This window comes from Neolamprologus brichardi, chromosome 14 (genome assembly GCF_056152115.1).
Source record: "Neolamprologus brichardi isolate AB-2024 chromosome 14, ASM5615211v1, whole genome shotgun sequence".
Lineage (NCBI taxonomy): Eukaryota > Metazoa > Chordata > Actinopteri > Cichliformes > Cichlidae > Neolamprologus > Neolamprologus brichardi.
This window is the reverse complement of record NC_142117.1, coordinates 21,452,220-21,474,291: the sequence shown is the minus strand read 5'-3', so window position 1 is coordinate 21,474,291 and position 22,072 is coordinate 21,452,220. Positions and strand designations below refer to the sequence as shown.

Sequence of the window (22,072 nt, the reverse complement as noted above, 5' to 3'; positions counted from 1 at the left end):
CTGATGGGGTATTTCTAAATTGAGACCATTTGTGTGTCTACTAAAAATCTCAAATGATTTGAAATCTCAGCGATCTCGACCTCAAGGTTATGGTCGCAGGTCAGGTTTTTTGAAAAACCAGTAAATGAAATGACTCAAGAAGGAAGTCAGCTAGGACTTGAGCAGTCATACAATAGGTGCATTTACTAAAAATCTTGGACAAGTTTCAATCCTTGAGGCCTTGACCTCGAGGTCAGAGGTCAACTTGTGATGATTACATTCATTTTTAATCAAACATAAGCTGAGGGCAGTTTTTATGAAGTGACAAACTGACTGCATGTGTTTGATATGCTGCACTGGCAGCTTTATGTTTTTGAACTTTCATCCATCCTGTTCCCTTGAACACCTTGAGGGAATTTTTTTTTTTATCAAATTTGGTAAAAACATTCACTCAAGCCTCAAAGACCAAGGTCACAAATCATATTTTTGGCAATAACTCAAGAACTTAATTATGACAATATTACACACAGATGTAAAATATGATAAAACGATGATGCAATGACATTTTATCTCCAAACGTTCAAAAGTCAACAACTGAGGCCTGATAATACTGGCAGAGTAACAACAGCTTTTTTATGGCGATGGCCTTAGATTCTGGTGATCTTTAGTTATCCTGTGCAGGCAGATCGTTTCACCCACTGATGATACTTGAAATTATGCAAAAACGAAAGCAAAGTTCAAATGTGTTGCTAACCTAGAACGTAATCTAAAACTGTGTCTCTCGAATGGGAACATTTAATATGTCTTTTGATCAAAAGAGCATCTAATCTGTCTAAATTGCTGTCAAGAGTTCTCAGTTTGGTTATGCGCATAATTGTACGGTGGAGCAAGTGAAAGTTAATCAGAGGGCTTGCAGTTTCGTGTCAAGTGAAAAGCAGTTACTGAGGCTAATGCTGATTGGGAATTAGCTTCTACAAGGGTGCATGATGTGGTGGCCTCGCTGATCACGCAACTTTGCGTATTAGTATTTTAAAGAGGTCTTGTGTCCTGATAAATAAATCTGCATTTCTAGATGTTTTTGCCAAAAAAAGTAAATCCTGGTTAATTGAGGTAACCTGCTGTATTATGTCACTGCCCACTCGTCTAGACAACAGAGGCAGTGCTGAAACTAGATGGCAACAAGCAAATGAGTTTGGAGCGTCGCTATATAAATGTTGTAATAACATGACACGTTAACTGGCTAATGGACTCTGAGCTGAACATCGAGTTGGGCATTTTTTAAATAGCCTCCCCCTTTCCTCCTCTCACATGGCCACTTGATCCAGGTGGGACTCTCTGCTAGTATAATCAACTATATGACTCAAGCACATTATTGTTACTGTATTAAAATGTGCTTACGCTGAAGGATCTTTCTAAAGGTTTTTTGATTTATCGTGCATCTTATGCAGTAAATACATTAACATGCTGGCACATTAACATGCTGGCACACTCATCTCAAATACATAACATACAATTAAGGGCCCTGAATTTCCAGCCAGAGTCCTTCCTCATTACCACCACCCAGCCTCCACAGTGCACCTCTTAGGTGTTTCAGGCATGTGCATCTGGGAGCAGGCCCAGAGGCAGACCCAAAACTCATTGGGGAAGTCTCTTGGCTGGCTTCAGAATGGCTTGGATAAGCAGCAGATTGGTGGACGGATGGGTACCTAATACCGTTCTTCTCCCTAAGTTTCTAAACCAATAAAAAAAAACAGATGAAAAAGACAAGCAAATGTCCCCAGTCCTCTCTGTTTCACAAACTGATGCATGTTGCAGAGGGATGATCCTGTTTAGAACGAGCATTCATTTAGAAGTCATATTTAAGATACCCGAATGAAACACTGTGTACTTAAATTCAAACATTCATCATTACCTCCACAAAGAGGATCACATGATTGTTTTGGTTTGCATGTCCGTCCGTTAGCAGAAGCTCGGCCAACCTTAGAAGTGATGTAAAGAAGTTATTCTTTTCCACAGTGAGACTGGCAAATCTGACATTTTTTGCTATATCTTTGTGAATTCTGGGATTCGTTTAAATGCATGCTGTGAAGGAATTATCTTGAGCTCTGTTTGAGGTACTGCATGCAGTCTTGGTCTGCTCTTGTTATTACAATTGATTGTAAATGTATGGATTTCTAAAGAAGGCCATGCAAGATTAATTATGCATGTTTTAACAATGTTTAATGCGATTACTAGCAATAAATGCCATTGTAGTTGTTAATTGTTTAAATTATTGCTCTGGAACTACACGGTTCCCTCACAAATTGGTTAGTCCGATAAATCGGAGTCATCCTTAAATTTCCCATTCATTTGGCGTCTGCTCTCTCCCTCTCCTCTTTCTTTCCATTCAGCTCCTTTTGTCTCTTTATTTTGTCCAACCATTCCCTGCTTCTGTCTTCCTCCTCTGCTGACAGTTCATTTGTATCTGGTCCTGACATCCCTGACTAACGACCTGCCAGACTGCTCCCCTGCCTAATCTGTTTTCCCTGAATCATCATCTCAAGACGCTCATCAACATCTTCACGCAGCTACCCATCACGAGGGGAGGGTTTGTCATGCCTACTTAAGGATTTGACTGTCTTCACTCTTTGTTTTGACTTTGTTTGGTTTATTCTGTTTCGAGCTGAGGTTATTAATCTAGAGTGAGAAATTAGGGAAGGAAGAAGTGGTACAGATGCTCCTTTCCCCCCCTTATCATCATCATCAAGTAGAATTATTGTACTGCATTCTGGTGAACGCAGCCTGATGTTTCCAGCTATGCAATGTACAATTCAAATGTATCAAAGCAACGTGAGTTGTTTCCATCATGCTTCTCAGCTATTGCTCTTTGTTTGCTAATCTGCATTACTTATAAATGGCAACAGTCCATGTGCCTGTACGTTCTATTTGGAGATTAGAAATGTGAAAGAGTGGCCATTCATTGACTATTCATTAGTGCTAATGATCTTCGCGGGATGCTGCCTGATGTACAAGGGGTTTTTTTCTTCTTCTTTGTTCATCTTTGTCTCTTTGTTCAAAGCCATAACAATTTAGATATTACCACCTCAAAATAGCTTCTGAAACATGCTGCTCACTGCATTAATGTTGCTCTGTGATTTCAGAGACTCTAGTCCCGGATAATGTAGTGTTTAATCTAGGAACACAAATTCCCTTTAGTTGATGGTGAATTAGACACACAGGTGATGAGGTGGAAAAGGCACATGGGCATCACTCAGAGTGTATCAAAAATTGTTTCTTTTACTTTACGTGATAAAGCTCTCCGTGCCAGTTTATTTTCCGCACTCCCCATTAAGTCCACTTAATACCAGCTGTTAATATCCTGAGCCTTGATTGTCAGATCTAATAGAAATCTTGGCCCTTGGGTCACAGCGAGTGGAGAGATTAAAAGAAAAACATGATTCGTGAAAAGGGTGGGAAACTGTAGAGCTCCGCGGGGCTTTCACGGCTTCTCTCTGTGAAAAAGACGACTTTGTGGTTCATGGATCGCGAGTGGCCGGCATCATGCAGCTCCTTCAGCTTGCACGTAATGGAGCACGCACGCACACAGCTCATGCACGTGCACATTACAATCTGATCGGTGCATGCACGCAGACGGTCAAAACAACCAAGAAGTGCACGAATCCACTTAGGCGCACACATTTGCCGACACACACGCGTAGCCCGCAGCCCCAGCCCCGCTCCATGGCTTCCATCTGGGTGATTTGTGTCCCGCGATCCAGGCTACTCTGCACGATTGAATAAATCACATCAGGTTGGGAGTGACTCATCACATGTTGACGGGACGCCTAATGTCATTTGAAGGTTAGGTGAGCACGAGATTGGGCCTAGCAGCGCCTCCTCTGACACACTTTCACGTTGCGATGTTGTTTTGAGTCTTGATGCAAGCATGCTGGCTCTCTCTATCTGTCTTTTTTCTTTGTTACACACACACCCACACACACTCACACACACACATTCTCATCCACGCAAAACAATCCAAACACACACTTTGACACACTGTGCCGGCTGACATATTATCCTTCTGTGCAAAACGGGGGCCATCAGTTCAACCCCCCACCCCACCCCCTACATAGACCCCCTCCGCCTGTTTGTTTTGTTCTTCATGTTCCATTTCCCCTCCGCATACCCGTGATCCCTCTTGTCACTGTAGTCATTGTCATGCATCCATGCCTGAAAAGCTGCCAACGCACTTCCTGCCTGTCACACACGCACACACAAACGCACAGTTGCACGCACATGAATGATAAAACTCAAATAAATAAACTCATGAACACGCTCACCCGCCCGACATCCCCGTCCCTCATACATACATGCAGCTGTAACATCTTGGCCTGCTTATCTACCTGCCTGTCTGTCTGCCTCGAGGAAGTAAGATGTGTAATTTCTGTCATAAACCAACAGCAGTGATAAAACAAACTGGCTGCATTTCCACACTCTGATCCAATACAGGCAAATACACTTACAGCAATCCAAAGCTTTCCTTCCCATTCTCCATCCATATGTGTTAAAGAGCTAATTGTCAGGTTTGTATGGAAGGGTGATGATGGGTGTGAGGTTTAACTTCTGAGGCATGGCCGATGCTGTTATTCACTAGTTAATCCCTTTTCTTACCCAGACACTGACGTGCTCTCTGCCATTTGTTCTTGGCCAGTTGGGGTTCTGGGCTCGACATGCTCCATGCCTCTAATTATTCCTCCCAATGCTGTCAAACGATAAAATGCTCCATGACTGAATGTGCCACTAAAGCACAGATGAAATGTAACGCCCGCCTTCCCAGCTGCGCAAACATAATTTCGTAAATTTCCCTTTCTTATTCCAAATATCGTCTGCTTTTTGTGCAGATCGCTTGAATAAAGAGTGATAGATAATAGTTGCCGTCTGTCCGTATAATTTCACCTTTTTTCTTTCTGCCAAAAACACGCATCCTTTCTCTCTCGCTCTGTGTCTTTCCCTCTGAGTGTCTGTCGCTGTGTCCTGCTCTCTGGGCGTGTCTGGCCTTGATAACAAACAAAAAAAAATTGTCTAGGTAATACAGAATTCAATTTCACAAGTTTATTCTTCTGTTGAAATTTCTTGTCCCATATCTGTGAATGCGAATGAATGGAGGAAGCAATCCTATAAAAAAATAAATAAATAAATAAAACACTTCACATCAACCTCACCCTCCATCTCCTGTGTGCACCGTGGTACAGAAGATTTATAAACCCAAAATAAGTCTTGTCAGTCAAACTGCTTTAGAGAGCAGCCACTGTGACTGTGAAAATGATTGGGATTTAATTAATTCCCCTCCACGGCTTATGTAAAGTTAATATTTTCCTGTTTAGACACAGAGTTTGAGAATCAATCAGCTGAGTAATAGAAAAGGTAATAGGCTACGTGGACGGTGACAACAGAGAGCGGCAACCAGCCAGAATATAAACTATGTCATTATTATGTCAAAAACAAGTATGTGTCACCAAATATTGTTGACCTGCTACTTGTTTGCAGCGCAAAGATGACATCTAAACTTTGCTTACAATTGCATTTATTGACTTAGTGCTGGAGGGGGTAGCATAAATACTCTCCATAAACAAATGTAATCCCCGGACTGAAGGGGGAATTGTTTAGTGGCTGTAACTGATGCACTCCTAACGTAGACATTCATCCTAATGTTTATAAATTGGCCATTTTATAATATTCCCGGGATCGGGTTGACCTCGTGAAGGTGGAAAGGTGGTATTGTTTGTTTCTTAGCTAGTTTGGTTTCAGATGTAAGCTTTACTGGGAGAATATACATCAGACTGTAGGACAGAGATTAATTTGCAGTTAGGTACATTTTAATCAAGTGCAGACTTTTAGCTTTATTCTAGTGGTTCAACAAATTAACTGTATAATATTTAAGAATTATAAACATTTTTATATACAGTCCACTTTTTTCAGAAGCTCAAAAATAAACAGAATTTGACTGAGAAAGAGCTGTAGTTCTCAGGTGAGGACTAAAAATAGGATCTGGAAACTTCTATTTGGTAACAAATCAGTTGAGAACAAGGAGGCAGGGGTGCCACTATCCAGCTCTGGATTGGCTGATGTGGTAAACGGGGTCATCTACAAATTGGAAGGTTAGTGAGTCAGTTCTTAGCTCCTGCTTAGTATCTTTAGAAGTTGCACCTGGCGCACCCGTTGGATTGTGAATGTTGGGTAAAAGTGCTTAGATACAGCAGACAGTGTGTGCGATATGGAGAATGAGACTTGAGGTTTCATTCTTTTAGCACTGCGAGTGGTAAAAGTGAGTAAAAGGCACTTTATAAGTAGCAGTCCATCATTTTACCATTTAGAATCAAGAGAGGCCTTCAGGAAACACAGAGGGTTTACAACATAATGCACCGACTGGTTACACTGAAGGGCAGGAAGACCAGATCAGACTTTGTCAGAAAAAACTCTTTGGACAGATGAAACCGAGATGAACTTGTACCAGCATGATGGGAAGGGAAAAGTATGGAGAAGGAGAGAACGAGCTTGTGATCTGAAGCATACCACATCATCTGTCAAACATGATGGAAGCAATTTTACGGCACGGGCATGTATGGCTGTCAGTGGAAATAAGTCACTAGTGTTTACTGATGATGTCACTGCTGGAAGAAGCAGCAGAATAAATTGTGAAGTGAGCAGGAATATACTTCCTGCTTAGATTCAGTCAAATGCTGCAAAAATATTAGGACAGAATCTCACAAGGCACATGGATAAAGACCCAAAGCATACTGAAAAAGCCACTCAAAGCAAAAAAATTGAATATTTTTCAATGAACAAGTCAGTCACCTGATCTAAACCCCACAGAGCATGCTGTTATGTTGTTAAATACAAAAGGTAGGAAAGCAGCAACTGAATGTAGCTGGCAGAGCTCCTCAAGGGAAAAAAATACAGCATTTAGAGACGTTCATGGGTTCTAGACTTCAGCCAGTCATTGCAAAGGATTTTCATCCAATTATTAAAAATAATCCTTATGTTTAAAGTGATTAGTTTGTCTAATTACTTTTGAGCCTGGGGCACTGTCTCTGAAAATGTCTGTAATTCCTAAACAGTTAATACAAAATCTTTCTAAAACCCCTTGAATTAAAGCTGAAAGTGAAACAAAAAAGAGTCGGTGTCCAAAACCTTATGGCCCTAACTGCAGTTTTAATAAATCAAGTAAATCCCAGATAATCTTGATTCCTCTATTAAAAAGCTACTGATGTGGAGTGGCTGTATTTACATTGTTTAAGTTGCCTAGAAAGAAAGGAGCAACAGCAGAAAACCTAGTAAACAGTTTCTTCATTATCAGCAGTCTCCATGACTTTATAAACCAAAAGTGCCCAGTCTGGGAAATCGTAGGCTCACAGCCATTATACACATTTCACATGTCAGCGGCAGACAGCTAGATACTTTAATAAGTGTGCACCCTTTCCTCTTTTGGTTTTGATTTAGATGATATTTTATTAAGACCGCCATCCATACCCTGAGTGGCTGGTCTCGTTCATTCTGTGCAGTCTCTCAGCACCATTAGCTATCCAATAACATCATTAATAAGGGAGTCAAAAGGCTCGACCATTCTGTGCTTTGAATTTTAGAGACGAAAATGTATTGTGGGTGAGAAGTGTGACAATGGAGCCAGCTCAATAAAACGAGATTTAAATGCATTTTATTGTTTAAAAAAGGGAGAACAATACTCATGTAATTTCCTTGAAGTCATCATCCGCTGTTGAAGTAATAATATCAACCTGCATCAGGGCCCAGGGAACCTTACTATGCATTCATCTTATATTGCAGTTTTTTTTTTATCCAGTTTTAGGAGATGCAGGCAATCTTCTGTTTCATTAAACAGCAATTTTTCCATTTTTTATGTGAAAACAAACACAAAAAACAGGAAATTTTGATGGGTTGATTTTTGCAGACCTCTCTGACATGGCGACTGAGTAAATTGCCTCATTCGCACTATAATCAGTTCATTAAACACTATATCTGATTGCACAGACGATTAATAATCTGGGTCTCATTCATGTCTTAATCATTTATTTATTGCCACAGAAGACAATCGACTTTATTAAAACATCAACTTTCGCAAGTTCCATTTAACTGTGGCAAATAAGCAATTGGAAAACGCCTCTAAGGGTTTACAGTTATGATGCATTATTGCTGGCTTTGTAGGGCGTGATGGAACCAGGAGAACAGAGATCTACTGTGCCAAAGACACCTTTTATATGAATTACTGTGCTACAAAAATTAAGTAAAATCAAGTCTGTTTGATTCCACTCAGATTAGCATACCACCGGGTAGCTATATTAAGTCTAAAATATGGCCTTTGGAGGACAGATTAGATACCTAGTTAGTCATCCCTTCGCTAATCACCTCTTCACAGAGGGGGAATGATCTCTTTTAAGTCTTGTGCTCTGACTTTTCCATTGTCTCACATAAAGCGAGGGGAATGACAAATGCATTCACATGCATATCAGCATTCGTGAATGGCATTCATTAATCATTTATGTCTAATTTTAAGGATTAACAGGTCGGGGCGTGAGGTCTGTTCACATTCAAGTCATTATAATTTTATTGAGACTCCGGGAGAACTGATTGAAAACATTTAGACGTTTAGAAAGCTTCACATTAATGGAAAAAATGGAGTTGGTTGAAAAGTGTTCGACTGCAGAGATTGGGAAGCGTCTATGCGAGAGACTACCGGCAACCTGGAGTGTTTAATATGTAAGTCAGACCTCTAAGCCTTATCACTCTAAACATAACTTTTTAACAGTATTAAAACACACCCTGAGAAGGCTTGCTTACCATAAAATTATTAGACTTGAAGTGCCCCAGTCTCCTTTTATCTTTAGAGATTAGCCAGACGGTAGCGGCGTGTTTGTTAAATGAAAGTAAACAATTTAGTGTAGCGTTCCACTTTCCAGACTCGGGCCTTGGTATGTGTAGGGAGTTATGGTGTATTGATTACTCTGCGTCTGCCCTATTACCACCAACTCTCCCTGTGAGCCCCATGTCTGGATGACTCAGTGTTGACAATTGTATTACAGCCTATTATCTTTCAAATCCCAGAGCTTGAATTACAGCCTACCAAGGAGTCTGATTTGGAAAGTTGAAATTGGTTGCTGACTTCATACCTGACTTCCTCTCTGTGCTCCATAACTTTCTTTTTTTTGCTGTCCTCCATCACTCCCATAATCCCTCCCTTTACCTTTCACAACATTTTATGTGAAATTTATCAAAGATCTTACGTGTCCACTTAGTTAGGTGCTCCCCTCTACTCCTAAATTATCACCATCTATGTGTTCTCCCAAGACTTTAGTACATAAAAAGGTCTTGACAGTTAAGAGTTAAAGGAACTTTTCTTTATTTTTATCATTATTTTTAACTTTTTTTGTTAATTGTTTTTTTCTTTTTAGCTGTAAATCAACAGCAGACAGGCCAACATGTTATTGGACAGATACTATTTTTTACTTATACTCATATGATTGTTTTTAATTAAAACCTAATAAGTGTGCATTTGCTTGTGTTTCTCAACCCATGCGTCTTTCTACATTTCTGCAAGTTCTGCCAATGATTTTGCTTTGTACCCCATTTAGCGCCTGCCAGAAAGTCATTAGTGATGTGCAGAGCAAACATGTCCAGCTCTTTGCTGTTTTAATAAGTCTGATGGAGCTTTTATTTTGATGAAACACATAGCTGTTATTGTGACAAAGAAACTAAATGCTGTCGAGCTTAACTGACCTTTGAGCTGATCACATCCAGTTTATCTGTCTACAATGCTGTCTTAAAGGCAGGTATTTTTTTATTAGTTTGTCTTTCTGTAAAATTATAAAAGTATAAACCTCTTATAGAGTGCTGCTGTGGTGTGGTGGTCAGCACAAAAGGAGCTCTCGGTGGAGTTTGAATATGTGGGTCATCACCAGGTGCTCTTGCTTCCTTCCACATTAGATTCATTGATGTTTCTGCTGATTGAATGTGAACCTGAATGGTTGTCTGTCACTCTGTGCTAGCTCTGAGATGTCCAGGGTCTACCCCACCTTTTCCCGTAAAGCTGTTGGGGTAGGCTCCAGCCCCCACCCCCAGAACCTTGAATAGGCAGTTAAAATTGCCTGGATGGATGCGAACACTTATACGTTATTAATCTTAGCATTATGTGCTTTAGAAGATGCACCTAAAAGTGACTCTTCTAAGGAGATGGTAATCTTAAGATCCTGTGCTAGAGCTGATTTGGGAATTTAACTCATTTTATCTGTATTGCTATCGCAGTATGAATATGACTTCCTAAACCAGATGGCTTTCATTTTAGTTTGAGCTGTTTGTAAAGCCTGTGTATACTGTATGCTTAACAGCTTAACAGCATTCCCATCAGCCTGCTGATCCAATTAAATTGGTTGCAGATTTGGCAGCGTGTTTTTTTTTTTTGTTTTTTTGTTTTGACTGAGCCGATAGTAGCGCAAAGAATTTATAGGAAGATGCTCTCGCTCTAAATTACAGTGAGAAAGCTGAAGAAAAGCTCCCCAAACACAGTAAACCGAGGAAATAAAAGCAGTTTCACACAGAATCTGCACTGATGGCCACTGAGGACAGAAAGCAGCTACAGGGGATTACTAATATTTCTGGCATTGAAGCCAGAGTGCGCCATGCAATATAATGAAGCAGAAAATTAGATATAAAACAGAAACAGAATGCTTATGCAAAAGCAAATGTGAACTTGGCAGAAAAATCTCCCGCTTTATGGCACAAAAGATCACAGGGAGCCCCAATCACCATCAATTCAGCCACTATAGCGCTGAGCTATAGCAGATTAAATATGGTTAAATATCGTTTTGTCTAGAGAGCAGAAAATTCTGAGTGTTGGTTACAGTGAGCTAAAACAAATCTCAACATAAAGTGTTAGACGTCATTCGTAACCATTTAGCCATACCAGCATTTTTTAAAAGTGTGCTCCTCTCCCGCCGTGAATCTTCTAACGCATAGTGGGACGTCTGGTCCCAAAGCTGAGGGTTGCTTGGGCTTGATGGCAAACACTCAGGTGATCGATGTGAAACACTCCAGGCCTCGCTGATATGAGCAGAGCTTAGATGGAGTCTCATCTCCATTATCTGCTGCTCTCCTCCTGTTTTTTCCCCCCTTTCCTGTGCCAGTAATTCAGCCACTCACTGCCGAGTCTCCAGCACTTTGGAGGAGAAACTCTGCAATTAAAAGAAATGATCATAAGTAATTTGAAGGATTATTTTTAAAACTTAATAGGGTTTGTTTTGTTTCATTTTATGTGCTTTTTGTTCCTTTAGAAAATCTGCTGGGGTTCAAATGAATTCGATTACCGAGAAGAGATAGACTGTTTCACATTCTAAACATATGCTGGTGCCTGCAATATTCATGGTGTTTTTGGCCTCCGCCAGTCCAAGAATTATTCAGGGCATAAGGTCTCTGGCTCACAAATAAGCTGTTACTGTTGCAGGTCAGACATAATTCTATGAATAATGGAATAAAATTGCCCATTTGTTTTCAACACTCTGTAGGAATGCTGCCAGATTGTTTTGATGTATGCAGATATTAGAAGCTTTGAAACAAAGCTCATGTATCAACCCCAGCTTTCTACACCAAGATATATGGTATGTTAATTTCATGGTCATCTCACAGTGAATTAAACTAGGTAGCTGCTAGAAATGATGTAAGTGACATGTTAGCGCCCCGTGCAAGAGAAATGACTTGGATCCAGTCCATCCGCATTCAGTGAGCAACGTTGTCACCGCAACTAGTGAGTAATTGGAAGAGCTACAATTACAGTTTTCATGTCCACCCCTGCAGCAGCACCAGTATTTTGTGAACAAATAATTCAGTAAATCAATTATCCAATTTTGCTATTACTTTTCAGGTGCATAACGAGTCCGTATTCATGACATGCATCATTCGATCACGACGCCTCTCGCCGCCTCCTCTCCGCCTGTCCCGCTCTCACTGAGAACACCGTAATTAAGCAGGAGGCTTTAAAGCTCAGCCTAAATTTACATGGATAACGATACGAGCGTGACTTATTGCCAAAAACACCACATGAAGAGTCCAGCTTTTAGAGAATAATCAGTACGCCACTAGAAATGGATTTCATCACAGAGCGATGACCAGACTCAGGCCTAAAGGTTTGAGCATGTTGTAGCCTTTGCCCAGAGTGACAGGAGGGAAGTCATTAATTAGCACTTTATCATTAGGAAAATCAATATGCAATTTGCAGGAATGTTACTCAATCATAGCCTACTGGAGTCTGTTTTCTCTTTCACAGCGATACCACGCTGGATAAGGGGTGGAGAGGACTTGTCTTTCTTTTTTTTAAAATTGTCAGAGATGATTATCACTGCTGACAGCTCTGACTTCATCTGCGTTTTGCAGAGCAGAAAAAATGAAGCCTTTAGCATCGGAGAAACTTTGGTAAATGCCACGTGCCTACTTGAAACTGCACTCATCAACATTTTTAACCAACAGTGTATAAAAATAGGTCTTTATAAAAGACCCAGAGAGATATATGACACTGCTCCGCAGCTGCCCTCAGACTGAACTTTTTGGGTCTGTTAAATCATCGGATCAATCATGTTTTTTTTCCTCAAACTGGCTTCCTCACCACAAAGCAGAGCAGTCACACTGGAAAAGGCTAAACATACACTCGACTGATCTGGACGGTGTTGCCATAAAGCTGCCTGCTTAACTTATGAGATCAGATCAAGCCTGTTAATGCTTGTGGTGCTGTTTTAAGATGATGATCTGTCCAGGATGTCTTGATAGAAACGGATCAAAAATGTTGTAAAATACAGTTAATAATAATAATAATAATACATTTTATTTGAAAGCGCCTTTCAAAACACTCAAGGTCGCTGTACACTTAAAAGCAACATAAAAGCAAGAAGTTTACAGAATCATAAAAGCATAAGACATAAACAAATAAAATAGAAGAGTGGAAAGGTTATGTGGGATAAGCTATTTTGAACAAGTGGGTTTTGAGTTTGGACTTAAAGAGAGAGAAGGAAGAGATGTTTCTTAAATCAGGAGGAAGGGAATTCCAGAGTCGTGGAGCAGAGCAGTGGTCAGAGGAAAGGGCTGAGAAGTAAAGGATTTGAGTTGAATGAACTGAGTGCGATCAGACAGGTATGATTTAAACCAGGCTAGTGGAGTATGGGAGAGACCGATGGAGGCTAGCCTACTGAGGAGAACAGAGTGAGAAATAGTGTCGAAAGCAGCACTCAGATCGAGGAGAATAAGAATGGAAAGTAAACCGGAGTCAGCTGCCATAAGAAGATCATTGGTTATTTTTATAAGTGCTGTTTCAGTGCTATGGGAGGGGCGAAAACCAGACTGGAACTGTTCATACAGATTATTATTAGTTAAATGTGAGTGGAGTTGTGTGGCAACTATTTTCTCAAGAATTTTTGAAAGGAATGGTAGATTGATGACTCATCTATTATTAGTGATATGATTTAATGCAAAATGTACTCAGCTTTCACTCCAGTGGCACATTGTGGGACTTAGTGCAAGTTCATCATGTTAGAAAGTGAAATCATCATTAGAAAAAGTCTTTGAATTGCTGGTCCAATTGTTGGTTGAAGAAGCAATACAATTGAGTAGTTTAAAAAAGCACCCTTCTTCTCAAACTCTCACAGTATTCTTGTTCCAAGGAATGAAAGCCAAAAAATTTGATTTGTTACAACATTGTGTCCTGCTCCCTTCACAGACAACGTAAAACCGCCTCAGTGTGAATGTCCCGATGCCCACCTGCGCAAGAGTACAAGCACATCAGTCTCTGTCCTGAGAAAGAGACACCTCACAGGTCATAAACCAGTGTCTTTACTCAGCTCTACCCACAAAACACTGGTCTCAACAGTAAAAAATCAACTTAAGAAGCCGAATCGGAGACTTACTAAGAAGAAGAAAAGATTAAGATGAGTAAATGAATGCAGAAATTAGAGAAAGGAATCGTGGAAATTAGTATCATGAACAGACAAATACGAATTTGAAGTGTTTTGGTCAAAGAGAGAAACATTTGAGAGACATAAAGATGTGAGAAATGTGGTAGTTGGGGAGTATTTTAGTCATTGTATCAGGTAAGAGAGGTAAGAGGCAGACTTGTGTGCAGGCCACAGGGGCCAGCAAGAGGTGTTGCTTGCAGCCAGGTAAGGCAGGTAACTGCCTGGGATAGACCCGAGCTCCCTGAGGGAGACCGACCTTATTGACCCTGTGCACGAGAAAATGCTAACTTCCTGGTTTGAGACCGGATGTGGGGTTGTACATTTCCGGTAGCTTTACTTTGCGGTCAATCGCTACTGCGAAGATATACTCCAAAATTGATGTCCAAAACTCGACAACGGAACGATCGCGTTAAGTTACAAAGAGCAGAAGGTGGGAACACTCACCACTGTTGTGTCATAAAAATCTAATGATCAATTGTTTAAAGAGTTTAGATCGATCAGTTGTTTACATCACTCAACACAAGCAAAACTGCATTACTGCAGCAGAAGACACATCGTCCACATTCAGAAGCACATCTCTGTATAGTGACTGGTCTTATGATTTAAACAGGCAAATGTTCAGCATTCAAACTACAGGTGAAGAATAGTCAAACCAGATGTTTTCCCCGTTATGTTGATATCAGCTAGTCAAGTACACACACACACAGCATGTTAACAAACCGTGAAAAAAAGCCACACAAAAAATTAATGCTTGCTGGTAACGGTTTCTATACATTAGTATTTACGAAGGGTATGTTGTGACTTACCTTCAAAATTACAGCGGTCCCTCGCTATAACGCGGTTCACCTTTCACCTCGCTGTTTCGCAGATTTTTTAGTGCAAGTTTGCATGCTTTTTTACGTCCTGCGTCCTGATCGCTGCACACGATCTCCTCCGTGACGTCTCTCCTGTACAGTACAGAATCGCTGCATCTATCGCTAGCAGTGTGACTCTGAAGTGCAGTGCTGTATGTCCACGATGTACACGAAACGTTTTGCACCGTCAAAAAATAAAATTGGCTACTTGATTTCACCTATCACTGGTTATTTTTAGAACATAACACCCGTGATAAACGAGGGACAGCTGAGAAATATAACATTTGAATCCATTTTCTCTTTTCCCCTGAGGCCTGGGGGAAAAATATCGACAAGTCGATGAACATCATTTACAGATATATTGGGTAAATGCCCGAGACATCTATAGAAATGTAAATCGCCGCTTTATTTATTTATTTGCTTAACTTGTTTTGGACCGTAAACAGGGCGCGAATAGGACACCGGAAACAAAGCTCCCCACAGGAGTTTCCGCACCGGAAGTAGCATATGCTAACGTGCACATAGTCAATTCTACTAGCACCCATTGCAAATGGTCTGTTTAAACAAAGCTAATGTCAACAAAAAAGCCACTTAATAAAGAGGAGTAGTGAGCCTTCTGGAAACTGAAAAAGAAAGGACAAAAGAAAAATACCCAAGATAGTTTTGAATGGAGAAGAAAATAATGATAAAATATTGTGCTAAATAGCTGGTAAGTGCAAATGGTCTCACCTTAAGTGTCAGGGAGAGACATTCAAACAACATAACTTCCACTAGCATCACATGATTTCTCTTTTTTGCTGTGACAGGAAATTTTAATTACCTAGTGCATCCAGCTTTGTTGACCTGATGTGACCGAGTCAAGTACACACAGCTAGGAGTCAGAATCAGGGGACTAGCAGTTAGCAGTTAGCATAGCTAGCATAGTGGAAGAAAGTAGAAGCTGGTAGTTTGAATATTACTACTTGATAACCAGGTAACTCCGTGTTTGTTGTTATTGCCAAATTAAACATAGTCTCTGCCATTTCCAGAATAATGTTACCTGTTGCTGTCAGATAATTTATAGCATAATGGTGATGAACACAATAGCATAAGCATGACTGAGGAGGAGGAGGACCCTGATTTTGTTTGGGCCTAAGCAAGTCAGATTTTGAGAAGTAACAAAGTCATTCTTCAGGTTGTGCAGCTAGTTTTAAAGGATGATCTCACTCAAAATCTACAAAAAAACTGGAAATATGTCAAGGATAGAGTGTGAGAGCGTGCTATGTGTGTATGGTTGTAATTCATTACCAGTTCATTGATGTGGTTTAAAGTCTGTGCTTGAATTTGTTGTTAATGAAATAGCAAAGTGAGCTGAGCCAAATACCTCCTTGTCAAGGTTGGTTGCCCCTCCAGTCCATATGCTTTGGCACAGTCTCTGATAAGTGAGATCAAAAACAAGAAAGGCTATCAGTCTGCTTTCTAGTGCAGTGCCATACCCTGTGCATGCTGCTTGACTGGAGCAATTTTCCCCTCTGCAAAAAAAAGTAAACATTGGCAGATTACTGCAGCAAAATGACGGCTAGTGAGCCAAAGGCATGCAAAGCTAAAATTGGATGATTCTTGGATGAAATAAAAATTTGAGAAACAAACAAAAAGAAAGAAAAAACACACGAATGAATTGTTTCTGAACTTACCAATTGTTTCTGAATACCATACCAAGTCATTTGACACATAAAATTTTGAGTTTTTGTTAACTTTTCTGGTCGACCATGAAGTTTTGAGGTAATATTTCAGGCCAGAAAAACTGTCTCCATTCATAAAGGTGACACAAATAAGGGGAGTAAAAATCCTAATTTTATCCTTCAACAGGATGTGAAGATTTTCTGTTTTATAGCAGATTTGAAACATCAACTTTACTGGTTGCCAGTGTTTCAGTGTGATGTTGTGTTGCTCTCAAACAGCCAAAAATTATTTATTCAGACTGTATTTCTGCTTAGTAAGAATCAAAACATTTAATCTACTTGTGCGACAGTCCTTAAAACTCATTTAATTTATGTAGAAGCCGGTGAGTCAGTGAACGTGTGACTGCGATTCATTGTTCTGACTCATTTGCCATTATTGCTGCATTCCTGTCTGCCGCCAGTGACCGGTACTTCTCAACTTCAGCAAACTCCATTAATTTTAATGCCACTTTTAACTTCTTTTAAGAAGTTTTTCAAACAGACAAAATGTTCAGATGACTCCAGCTCATTGAAATGCTGAGACCTTTCTTATTCAGCATATGAAAAAAAAGTGACAATATTGAAGCCGCACTCATTCCTTAACATTCCCTGCACAGCATGCATACAAAAGTCTCTATATAGCCAAACTTGCATTTGAAAGGCTTATCTAACAACTTTACATTTCTGGTAGAGATATCGGCGTTTCAGTAATACGGTGTTGTACCACGTGTAGCAGAGATGCATCCCAAATCAGCGGAGATCCCTGGTGCCTAAAGAATCGATATAATCTCAGCGTTTCTGTTCCGTTTAGGGAGATGTGATCAATGAGCGAGGACCTGAAGGATGCTGGCTGACTTAAAGAAGTTTTTGATTCAATTCCGTATTCACTTATCGGTTTCATACAAGCTTTCATTGCAAAGGAATATGTCTGTGCATGGACGCGGATGGCAGAGAAGGAGGAGTAGGATTCTTGACAGGGTGTCCACCTATAAGCACCATCAGCCCTCCTGGGATCTCATTATTCGCTGACTTCATTGTTATGAACACTGAGTGGTCACACATTTGGGTATTTTTGTAGGTGTGTGTGTGTGCGTGTGTGCATGTATGAATGGTCCAGTTATGTGAAAAAACCAAAAAAGAAGAGAGAGAGGAATCGTTGCAAGCCAAAGGATATGAAAAACCATCTAAAATGATGAAAGAGAAACTGAGAGAATAAAAAAGGAGTTGCAAATAAAGGGTAGATAAGACAGGGGAGGGTTTTCAGAGGGAAAAGGGTGAGAATTGAGGAGGTGAAGCAACAGTTTTTGGTTGGTTGGCTCGGGTCCCGACTGCTGATTGATCTCCAGGTGACAGCCGGTGTCAGGGGCCCTCGGCCAGGCTGTCATTCCCTTGCACTCTTACACCCTCGCACCCCCACCTCTCATCTTCGCTCTGTCGCTCTCTCTCTCCCCACAGTGCATTTTAAGCTCTCACTTGTGCCAACTAATCTCTCACCTTCTTCCCTCTCCATTGATTCAACCTCTAGCTCTCTCACTCTTTTTCTCTCTCTCTTTGCTCCTCATCATCATTCTGTTCGGCCGGCCTTTTCACCCCCTCGGTGGTGACAGTTGGTTTCTCTACTGCTCTCCTCTACCCTCCAGCTCTGCCTTTTTTGTTCTCCCACTGCTGGGAACCAAATGCTAAGCACTGCCCATTTCACACCAACTATTTGCCATGCAAGATGTGCTCGCGTGCAGGGCTTTAGTGTGTGCTTGTGCGTCCCCGTAACACGTATCCAAAAACATGTGTTATGGGGAGAAAACCCATGATATAAATCAATAACGGCTCGGGGTTACGTTAGGCAAGCCCGTGTAATGTCCTCTGAAGTCATGGGATCACAACTCCCCGTGTGTCTGTGTGTTTGAATTTGCATGTGCAAAGTGTCAGCGTCTGTGCCCTGAAAGCCCATAAATGCTGCACACCAGTTTTCTTCAGACACTGCCTCAGGATATTTTTGTGACCTTGGTCTTCAGTGACTACGTGTGTGTTTGCTGCTCAATTATAGGGATTTCATTTTCCTGTGTGTGGGCATGCTCATGCGCTCTCGAGTTTGTTTTTGTGCGTGTGTATGCACATGCGTGCAATCAGGAACCCTTGAGGGGCATGTTTAATGATGGGCTCGTTTGCACAGCTCTGACTCTAATGATCTATTAAAGTACACTTAACCAGTAATTATATGGACAGTCCCCAAAGGCTTATGAGGCCCCAAAAGGGCCTGCTGAAGATGGAAGAAAAGCCCATGTATTTAATGGAATGCATGGGAATTGATAATGCTGCGGCTTTAAACTTTGTTTTACGTTTCTAAAGATAATAATGAATGAATAAATAAAGAATAGGTTCAAAGGAGACTTTTCTCCTGCCATGATTACATGCAATGTTAAACTTGAGACAGTGATTAAGTATTCCTCAGGCTTTGCGGAGGAACATGTAATCCCTGTCTTAGCTCTCCTCTTCTTCCCCTGGACTTGCAGGACTGTATATTTAGTTCCAGCCTTGCAATTAAATCCACTTTTACTGTATGACCATTTTACATTGTATCTATTCAAAAGTCAAACGCAAACTTATGAGAGCCAGGCTAATAATTTCTCTGAGTTAAATGTTTTGAAATTCAATAGATACTAAAGATCAGGCAGTCTCTTTCCTAACAAGATCGTTAGACCATTATTCTACTCATTAACAGGATTGTCTCCTGAAGTTCAAGAGCAGCTAGAAGCCCCTTAAACTTCAGTGCTACATCCTCTAATAAGGCGATTTTAAATGTGTTTCACGCTCTGCAACTTGAAAGTCATACTGGGCCAGGATGAATAACATTCCAGTCAGGGTGGAATTAAGCAAATAAAGTGTGCTTGCATAGTGATGGAAATGCAGGACTGTAAACACAAACTGCAGGAGCTGTCTTCAGTTAGTGTGTTGACAAAAGCATTCAACAAACATATAAATCGTTACACCTCTTATCAAACACTTCACCGCACACAACAGCCAAACAACGCCCTGCTATCTCCTCTGCTTATGTTATTTCACCGTGTAGTTTTGTAAACAAACATTTGAAAAAGCTGTATTTCTTGAAGGAGAAGTCAAACTCTCTAAATATTGTTATAGTCCATATCCATCCACTTCATCAGGTACACCTTGTTGAACCTACTTTTTCCTCAGAATTGTCTTGATTTTTCATGGTATAGATTCAACAAGGTGCTGAAAACATTCGTCAAAGGTTTTGGTCCATATCGACGTGGCAGCAGCACATGACTGCTGCACATTTGTCAGCTGCGCATCCATGAATTTCCAGGTTCTGTTCATCCAAAAGGTGCTCTGTTAGATCAGGTGACTGTGGAGGCTGTTTCAGTAAAGTGAGCTTATTTTCATGTTCGAGAAAGTCGTTTGAGAAGATCTGAGCTTTTTAAAGTCATGTCGTTTTTGCAGGAAGCAGCCATCAGAATTCAAATGCCGATTCTTCCATCAGGCCAGGCAACGTTTACCGAAGCTTCTGTTGTCCAGTTTTAGTGAGTCCATGTAAATCGTTGTGGCACCCTATGTAGTCTTCTGCTGCTGTAGCCCATCTGCTGCCAGGTTTGATGTGTTGTATGTTCAGAGATGCTCTTCTGCATACTGTGATTCTAAGGAGTCACTATTTTAGTTACCTTCCTTTCAGCTGACCTCTGGAATCAACCACTTTCACCCAGTGAGTTTCCACCACAGGATATATTTACTCTTTCTCTGGCCTTACTTTGCAAACCCTGGACATGATTATGTTGGAAAATCCCAGCACTTTCTGAAATACCAGCTTGTCTGGCACCAGCAACATTCAAAGTCACTTAAATGACCCATCTTCCCCCATTTTGATCCTTATTTTTAACTTCTGCAGGTCATCCTGACCTGGTCTACATATATGTAAATGCACTGAATTCCTGCCATGTGATTGGTTGATAGCTATTCGTGTTAATGAGCAGCTGATCGGTACATACCTGATAAACCATCTTATCATATTCCTAACGAGAATGATTCCCCACTACAGTTAAACTTTATGGAAGCTGTTGCTCACAGTTATGATTTCTGCTGCCCAAGACTGAACTTTCACATCATCAGTCTCTTTTTTTCCCCCAGCTGTAGAAATGAAAAAAATGTAAGCTGACGTACATGTAATGAGTTTTATTTGTCAGGAGGTAGAAATAAAGATATTTCAGAACATTGTTATTAATGGTTCACACTCTAAAGAGTTAAGCTCTCACTTTTATTATCAGTGTTTATCAGTGTTGCTTGTTTTTATCAGCCGCCTCTTCCGTACACCAGCATAACAAAACATTTGGGATTTCCTGGTTCCTGGAAGGTTGGTAATAGGAATAATCAGCCTTCCACTTAAAGGTTAAATATACTCCGTCTTCCTTCCCTGCAGTGTGTCTCTGTCATTGCAGTCAACCACCAGTGTTTTCAGAGTGGAGTGATTCATGCTGGTTCTTCTTCTTTTTTCCACCTACCTTCTTATCAGTTATTTAATTCACTGGCCTATTCACTCTTTTTTTGTCTGAATGTCCATTATCTGATTTTTCTAATCCCCTCTCATCCATTTTCCCATTTTTCATTTTGCTGTTATTCTGCGCTTCAGAATTTGTAAGCTTTGATATCTCCGGGAGGCCATAAAGCTTTTTGTTTTTTCATTTATTTGTTTATTTATGCTTGTTTGTTTTTTAAGAAGATTTTTACCAAATCCTGATGCCACACATGAGCTGAGTTACTACATAGCAGGAGGTTGCCTCAAGGGATATAGTTAGCAGCTTTTATCATTATTTTTGATTGGCACGTAATTGTTTGCCCACTGCTGTTGCCTTCTTGCATTTACATACATATTTTGCTCTTTTATTTCTATTTACTTGCAGTGTATTTACCATTTCTACAGACACCATATGGCCATTTGTTCCCAGTGTCACATGCTGCCCCACCCACTCACCATCCCCTCAAACTTCTCTTATCTTCACACTTGTCTTGGTGGCAGGCACAGAGGTAGACTGGGCTTGGTCTGGCTGTCACAAGTTAGATGGCACAAAGGGCTGGAAGGTGAAGGCTGCCACCTGAGGTGGGGTATTGGGTTTTGACACCTCTATTAACCTTCAGGAGACATCCATCCTCAGTCACGCCCACGCCTCCTCTCTCTCCCCTGTTCTTCCTCAGCTCCGTCTCACCCTGCCCCCTGTCTCGTATTCCCCAGGCAGCGGGGAAACAACTTGTCCCTGGAGCAAAAGAGCCAAATAACAAACGACTTGTGTTTTCCTCTCCTCCCAACCTGGATGATTTCAATATGTCATGGATTTCTATCTCAATTATTGGTCTCTGTGACCTTTGTTGTTTTCCCCGAGTCTTTCTCTGTCGGTCCGTCTCTCTAATTGTAACCCATTAGCTTTGCAGTCTGGCAGTCATACCTGTACATTTTTACAGCCAGTGGGAGAAAAAATCCATGGGTGTTGTGCAGCGCTGCTCGGTGAAATTGTGGCTCTGAACAAATTGCTGCAGCTTTCTCATGTCAATC

At 40.8% G+C, this 22,072-nt stretch overlaps 1 protein-coding gene across 2 annotated transcripts in view; it reads left to right on the top strand.

Annotated features, from left to right (window-relative positions):
• grik4 (glutamate receptor, ionotropic, kainate 4) overlaps positions 1 to 22,072 on the top strand; it is a 339,306-nt gene that overhangs the window by 257,428 nt on the left and 59,806 nt on the right. The gene's annotated exons all lie outside the window — the stretch shown is intronic.